Genomic DNA, 6,847 nt, shown 5'->3' on the forward strand with positions numbered 1-6,847 from the left:
TACGTGTTGCAGTTTCTTGTGATATTTCATCTTGTACAGTTGATACTAGATTAGGCGTGTCCTTTATTATTTCCTTAAGAACAAATTTACTTATGGGCTTGTGGTTCATTACATAGTCCTCTTCTAAAAATCGGGCATTGGTGCTAACAATGACCTTCTGATTTTTAGGACTATAAACCTCCTTTCGTTTCTCTAGGATAACCCACAAAAAAGTGAACTCCTGTCCGACTTATCAGTGTCTCCCTTCAGCATATGTACTGGACTACCCCAAAATCGAATATGCTTTAGACTAGGTTTATGCCCATTCTACAATTCTATGGGAGTAGAGTATTCTGACTTAGAAGGTATTATGTTCACTTCCGTTTCCAGAGTATATCCTCAAAACGAATTTGGTAATTCTGAATAACTCATCATTAATCTAACTATTACCATAAGAGTCCTATTCCTTCTTACTACACCATTCTGTTGGGGTGTACCAGGTGCAGTTAGTTGGGATTGAATCTCATCTTCTGATAAGTGACTCCTAAATTCTCCCAAGAGGTTCTTGCCACTACGATCTCAGTGTAGTGTCTTGATATTTTTAGCTTGACGTTACTCCACATCAGCCTAGTACTCTTTGAACTGATCAAAGCACTTAGACTTATGACGCGTCAAGTAAATGTATCCTTATTTCGAATAGTCGTCTATAAAAGAAACGAAATATTCGAAACAACCTCTTGCCTGGATAGTCAAAGGTCTACACAAATCAGAATGAACCAATTCCAACATATCTTTGGCTCCATTTCCCTTAGAATTAAAAGGTTCTTGGTTATTTTTCCTTTCAAGTAAGACTTACAGGTTGGAAAGATTTCCACTGCCAATGAACCCAAGAGTTCATTGGTTATTATCCTTTGAATCCTACTCAAGTTAATATAACCTAGCCTTAGATGCCAAAAATATGATTGGTTCATTTCCGAAGGTTGCTTTCTCTTATTAAAGTTAGAAGATGCGTTATTAATTTCTATTTATTGCATCGTAGGAGTTATTGGATTATAAATTGTCAACCAGCATACCGGAACAGATAACTTCCCTATTTTTCTTGATAACAAGTTTGTTATCAAAATAGACAGAATATCTATTCTTTGATAGTTTAGAAACCGAAATCAAGTTCTTTCTAAACTTGGTATGTAAAGACAATTTTCTCAAAATCCACTTTTTATTCCTATCATAGGATAAACATCTCCCACTGCAACAGCTGCTACTTTTGCAATAGTGCCCATGTTGATTTTCTCTTCATATAGTTGTCGGATTTCCTGGAACCCCTGCAATGAATTACATACATGATTAGTGGCTCCCGTATCTACACACCAGGTACCGGTAGATAACAGCACTAATCATGTTTCAACCACTAATGAATAAAATGCATCTATATTGTTCTTGGTTCTGAAAATACAGTCCATTTTAGAATCCAAGTATTATTTCTAATCATAATTGGGACTATTTGTTAGTTAGAGCCCTAGAGCCAATCATTTGATGATTGTTGTATGTACTCGTTGTATCATATTCTTATATATATAAAGGCATTTATTTATGGTTATTATGCTTACTTGTATTGGTGCCAAATAACTAAGTATAATAGCGTCTTGAGTAGAAGGTTCTTACCTATATCAATTGGTTAGTTGAATCGATAGTGAGATGATATAGGTAACACTACTCTTAATCATTCCTAGTCAAGTATTAGCATTCAAGGACAATGTTAATGCGACGAGACTAGCATGTAGGTCAACTCAATGACTTGATCTCACAAGTCATGGATATGGAAATATCAAGTTGACACATGGGTATGCATTGGAGAATATATACTGAATGACCCGCCATGAGAAAGTATCATGGATCGTTATATGAGTTTCATATACTTTCTCATGTGGTTATTAGTATGACTATTAGTCCTTGGACCTGAAGTTACCATGATTCCTTACATAAGGAGTTGCATACTTTGGCTTCGTCAAACGTCACCCGTAACTGGGTGGACTATAAAGGCGATTACTAGGTATGTAACAAATTATGTGGAGGGATGTAAGTGATGTAGATGGGATCTATCCCTCCTATATGACGGGAGTGACATCGATATTCTAGATAGAGTGAGACCACTAAGTGCATGACCATACCCAAATGAGTCAATATGAGATGTTGAGCTCATTTGATTGAGTGAGTCTACTTGGGATTCAAGATTTAGATTGATTAGAGGATGACACGGTCTATGCCTCACATTAATCAATTTAGATGTCAAGGATAGAAGGACACTTGTCATATATTGTGAAGAGTCACAATTAGTAGCGCAAGGTGATGTTGGATCTCAACATTCTTATAACTTGGGTAGTAATAATGTGTTGCTAGATACCGCTCATTACTTATGCTTCTAAATGGGTTTAGGAGCATTGCCAATGTTATAAGAACCTATAGGGTCACACACAAAGGGCAATTAGATGGAGATTAGGTTTATTTAATGAACCTAAAGGATTAGGTCCATGTGATGAACCAAATTGGATTAAGAGTAATCCAAATTAGGCTAATTGAGTTGGACTCAATTTGGTTCATGTGTTAAATGAGTCTAATTTGGACTTAGACTCGTTGAGCCAATTTAATTCAATAAATAGAGATTCATTAAATTAAAATTGACTTAAACCAATTGTTAGATTTGATCAACCATGGGAGAGAAGTGGTCAAGTTTGACTTGACTTGAGAGGAAGATGAAAGGTCAAGTTTGACTTGACCATTGCACCTTATTTGTGAGTTGGTATTAAGTGGACTAATGATGATGTGCCACATCATCAAGATTAGCACATGTGTGTGCCACATCATGAGGGAGATCAAGAGTTGTGAGTCTTGATATCCCATGGAGTATAAAACTCCTCCTTTAGTGGTCGGCCACATTCAAGGGTGTTGAATGTGTTTGTGTGCTTAGAGTAACTCTCATCTTCTTCCTCCTCTCATCTTCTTCTCCCTCTCTTCCTCCTTGCCAAGACCTTCAAAGGTGCTAGCACACCTTTTGTTTGGTTTCTCCATCTCTTGCTTGTGTGGATACACATAGAGGAGTATCTACTTTGATACTCTTGAGATCCGGTGAACCTTGGACGAGCGGGATTAGCGAAGGGCATCACATCAAGGGTAAAGCTCTTCTCCTTTGTAGATCTAGTTTAGATCTAGGCTAGAAACTCGTACTCGAAGTTTTATGTAAATTTATTTTTTCGCACAGATCCGGTGGCGGGGTTTTACATGTCACGATAGTGTGGACGTATACAAAATCGAACATTTGTAAGAGGAGGATTATACCCATTAATAACCTTGTCAATCTATCTTTATGACAAATAAAATTACCTCAAATACCGTGAATATTGTATGCCACGATAGTGTGGACATATACAAATTTAAACATTTGTAAGAGGGGGTTTACCCATTAATTTTATTATCTTGTCAACCTGACAAATAAAATTTCCTCAAACACCGTGAATTTTGTATGCCACGACAGTGTAGATGTATACAAAATCTCAACATTTATAAGAGGAGGGTTATAATTTTATTATCTTGTCAACCTATCTTTATGACAAATTAATAGTTGGTTTTCCTTCAGTCACACAAATAATAGCAGTGTCTCCGATGGAGAGGATACTATTAAATGTGCCTAAGTGTATACCATTACTTGATACTTAATTCATTTAAATAAGATTATGACCCTTTCGATGGGGAATATCACACACTCTTAATTAATTTCCTATAATCATTCAAAATGGAAGTTTGAATTAGTGATCCGCAAACAAACTCATCCGATATGGAGGAAGGCACTCAGAGCCAACGCGCAAGCTTGTTGCATCACTTACAAACCAGTAATGGAGAACATGAGATTCATATACTAATCCCTCTCCCACTTAGTTATTTATGGTGAGGAATTTAACCTATGCTAGCATACATCACATACACATACACATACACATCACAGTAAATAAAAGCAATAATTATGGAAATTAATTTTCTAACTATTATGGCTTCTTCCATCACTGTCCATCGTGTGCTGCCAACCCTCAGGTTCATGCCGTCGGGTCCATCGAGCTTCCTTTTTTCCGCTGCGCCTCTGGTCCTCCGATAGTACCACGCCTCGCAAGGATACGATCCGCGACAAAAATAGAATTTTTATATATATCGATCCTATATTCCATAAAGGAATGTACATGTAATCTAGATCGAAACAAAAAATGTAAAATTCTAATAACTAATATAGCTCCTGCTATATTTAATTTTACAATCATGCACACATAATAAAATGCCCTTGACATGTCAAAGGGTCCAATCACACACAATATGTATATGCCATAATAGTTGGAGTCTGCAACCATAAAGTTAGCACATCCTACTATTATCCTACCTAAATTATGTATGACATGTGCATAATCTATTTGAAAACCAAATACACAGAGGCAAACCCTAGCTCTGATACCAATTGTTGGTTGGTCCTAGGAAGATCGTACTGATTCTACTGTACAAAAATTTTGTACAAGTGTCGAACCTTTCCTAAACAACCTATTGTGTTCTTTAGAAGTTAAATTAGGAATCACAAATGAAACTTAATATTATTGATTCCAAATTTAACTTATCTGTTCTTAATGGTTTAGACTTGAGTCGCAAGCGGAACTTAACACTATTGATCCAAATCCACCTATGTTATAAATTTAATTAATTATTAATTTCCTAAATTAGCTTCCAGGACTGCATGGCAAGACACATGGTCTTCTTGGGTATGGGACCATCCACCACCGCCCAGACAAAGCCTTTTAAGGAAAGCTAATATTTAATTTCCTTATATAACTCTAGGTTTAACCAAAAATAACAATCGAATCACAAATTAAAAAAATAAAACAAAAGAAACACAAATTCAAAACAAATCCGAAAACTCTAGAAGCATATGCCTCTTGTGTTTGGTATTTCCAAAAATAACTATACAAAGAAAACTAGTATGATGCGGAAAACAATTACTAGTTATACATTTCTTTGTAAGCAAATAACCTCTTGATCTTCTACCGTATTCCTCTTCTAATCTCGGACGTTGTGTGAGCAACGATCTTCAGAGACGGGAACCACCAAGCTCCTTCTTCTCCAAGCTAGATTCGGCCACCAAGAATTCTCCATGAGAAGTAGAGGTCCGACCACCACTACCAAGCTCCAAGGGATGCTAGAAACAAAGCCTCATTTTCCTCCTTCTTCTCCAAGCAAGATTCGGCCACCTTCCAAGCTTCAAAAGTTGAAGAGATTCGGCCACCAAGGAGAAGAAAGAAAAAGGAGAGGGAAGAACTTGAAGGGCCGACCACACCAAGGAAGAGAGGGAGAGAAAAATATAATAGAATTCACTTACATGAAGACACCTCTACACCCTCTTTTATAATCCTTGGCCTTGGCAAATAAGGAAATTTAAATAAAAACTTCCTTAATTCTTTTGCCATGAAAAGAAAAATTAATTAATTTAAAAATCAATTTTCTTTTCATTATAAACATGGCCGGTCACCTTTTAATCCCAAACAAGGAGAGTTTTAATCAACACAAGAATTAAAACTTCCTAATTTGTTTCCAGAAATTTATAAAAAATTCTCCAATAATTTTTCCCTTCAGGGTGGATTATAAAAAAGGAATTTTATAAATTAAAATCTTTCTTTTAAACATGTGGATGATTTACAAAAAGGAAAGTTATTTCTAAAAATTAAAATATTTTTTCTACAATTAAGGAAAGACATCAAATCTTTTCTTAATCTTTTGTAGAAACTTACAAAAGAAATATTTAATTTTTAAACTCTCTTTTAAATCATGAACATGGTTAAAAAGGAAAGTTTTCTTAAAATTAAAATCCACCTTTCAATCTACAAATAAGTAAAGATTTCAAATCTTTTGTAGAAAGCTATAAAAGGAAAGATTTAAATTTCAAACTCTCTTTTAAAACCATGATATCCACATAAGAAATAATTTTAATAAAAATCCCTTTTTATTTTCTATGTGGCCGACCACACCTAGCTTGGACTCCAAGCTAGGGCCCGCCACTAATCTTGGCTCTATCCTTGGGTCTTGGCCGGCCCTAGCTTGGGTTTCAAGCTAGCTTGGCCGACCCCCTTGGGTTGGGTAAGAAGTGGGTATGTGGTGGGTATAAATCTTTATATACAAGAGGCTATGATAGGGACTAAGAGGAGGAATTGGTTTTGGTCTTCCGATGAAATTAAGTTTCTCGTGTTCACCCCGAACACACAACTTAACTTCATCAATAATAATTCATACAACTAAAGAATTATTATTGAACTACCACACCAATCCCAAATTATATTTTGGGCTCATTCTTATTATGAGTGTGTTAGTCTCCCTATGTTTAAGATGTCGAATGTCTACTAATTAAATGAGTTACTGACAACTCACTAAATTAATATCTTAGTCCAAGAGTAGTATATCTCACCTCATCGTCATGTCGGATTAAGTCCACCTACAGGGTTTAACATGACAATCCTTATGCGCTTCTTTTGGGGACATTATCAACCTAGATTACTAGGACGCAGTTTCCTTCTATAATCAACAACACACACTATAAGTAATATCATTTCCCAACTTATCGGGCTTATTGATTTATCGAGCTAAATTTCACCTATTGATAAGTCAAAGAAATAAATATTAAATATATGTGTTTGTTATTATATTAGGATTAAGAGCACATACTTCTATAATAACTAAGGTCTAGTTCTTTTATCAAATCAGTATAAAAAGAACTTACCTAAAATGATCCTACTCAATACACTTAGAGTGTACTAGTATAATTTATTAGTCAAGATAAATGAATACATAA

This window comes from Zingiber officinale, chromosome 8A, assembly GCF_018446385.1.
Source record: "Zingiber officinale cultivar Zhangliang chromosome 8A, Zo_v1.1, whole genome shotgun sequence".
NCBI lineage: Eukaryota > Viridiplantae > Streptophyta > Magnoliopsida > Zingiberales > Zingiberaceae > Zingiber > Zingiber officinale.